The following is a 1,085-nucleotide window of genomic DNA, read 5'->3' on the forward strand; positions in this document are numbered from 1 at the left end:
GGTTCATCTTGTTGCTTAGATTAGGTATTTTTTCTTCAGAGTTCTTAAGAATGAATTCTAGAGTTTCATGATGATCTGTTGAAGTCTGGCTGGCTGTGAAGCCATGTCTAATTTTATTGGACCGAGATTTCAACTTATCATCACAAGAGCTTGTTGATTTCTATCAATCTTGCTGTTGGAGGGGTGATCTGCTAAGGCTTGGCTGGCCGTTGGCCATGTCTAGTGTTTTGGACCGAAGCTTTCTTTGAAAGCTTGGCTGGCTATGAAGCCATGTCTAATTCCTGGACCGGAGTCTTAGACTAACATTGCATGATTCCTGGAATTCTCATTAAGAATTTTGATATCTTTATTTTCTTTTCCACTTAATTTTCGAAAAACACAAAAAAATTACAAAATCATAAAATCCAAAAATATTTCTTTTTTGAGTCCAGAGTCTCATTTTAAGTTTGGTGTCAATTGCATGTTTCTGTTCTTCTTGCATTCATGCATGTGTCTTCATTAATCTTCAAGCTGTTCTTGATGATTTCATTGCTCTGATCTTTAAATTCTCTTGACTTGAGTGTTTTGTTGTTTCTCATATGCATTCTCATTTTGTTAGTGTCAGTAGTATACAAACTGCTAAGTTTGGTGTCTTGCATGCATTGTTTATTTGATTTTGATTGCATTTTGATTATTCCTTATTATTAAAAAATCCAAAAATATTTTTAATTTGTGTCTTTTCAAGTCAATGATACAGAGGATTGAAGATTCAGAACATTCAGCAGAGGAATTGCACAGAAAAAGCTGGGCGTTCAAAACGCCCAGTGAGGAAGGCAAACTGGCGTTTAAACACCAGCCAGGGTGCCTGGCTGGGCGTTTAACGCCCAAAAGGGTAGTAATTTGGGCGTTAAACGCCAGAATGTGCACCATTCTGGGCGTTTAACGCCAGGATGGCACAAGAGGGAAGATTTTGTTTTCAATGCAAATTTTTTTCAAGTTTTCAATTTTTTTTTAAAATCAAATCTTTTCAATCAAACCTTTTTCAAAATCAATTTCTTTCTATTTTCAAGGATACTTGCTATCAATTAATGATTTGATTCAACATT

This window comes from Arachis duranensis, chromosome 4, assembly GCF_000817695.3.
Source record: "Arachis duranensis cultivar V14167 chromosome 4, aradu.V14167.gnm2.J7QH, whole genome shotgun sequence".
Taxonomy (NCBI): Eukaryota; Viridiplantae; Streptophyta; class Magnoliopsida; order Fabales; family Fabaceae; genus Arachis; species Arachis duranensis.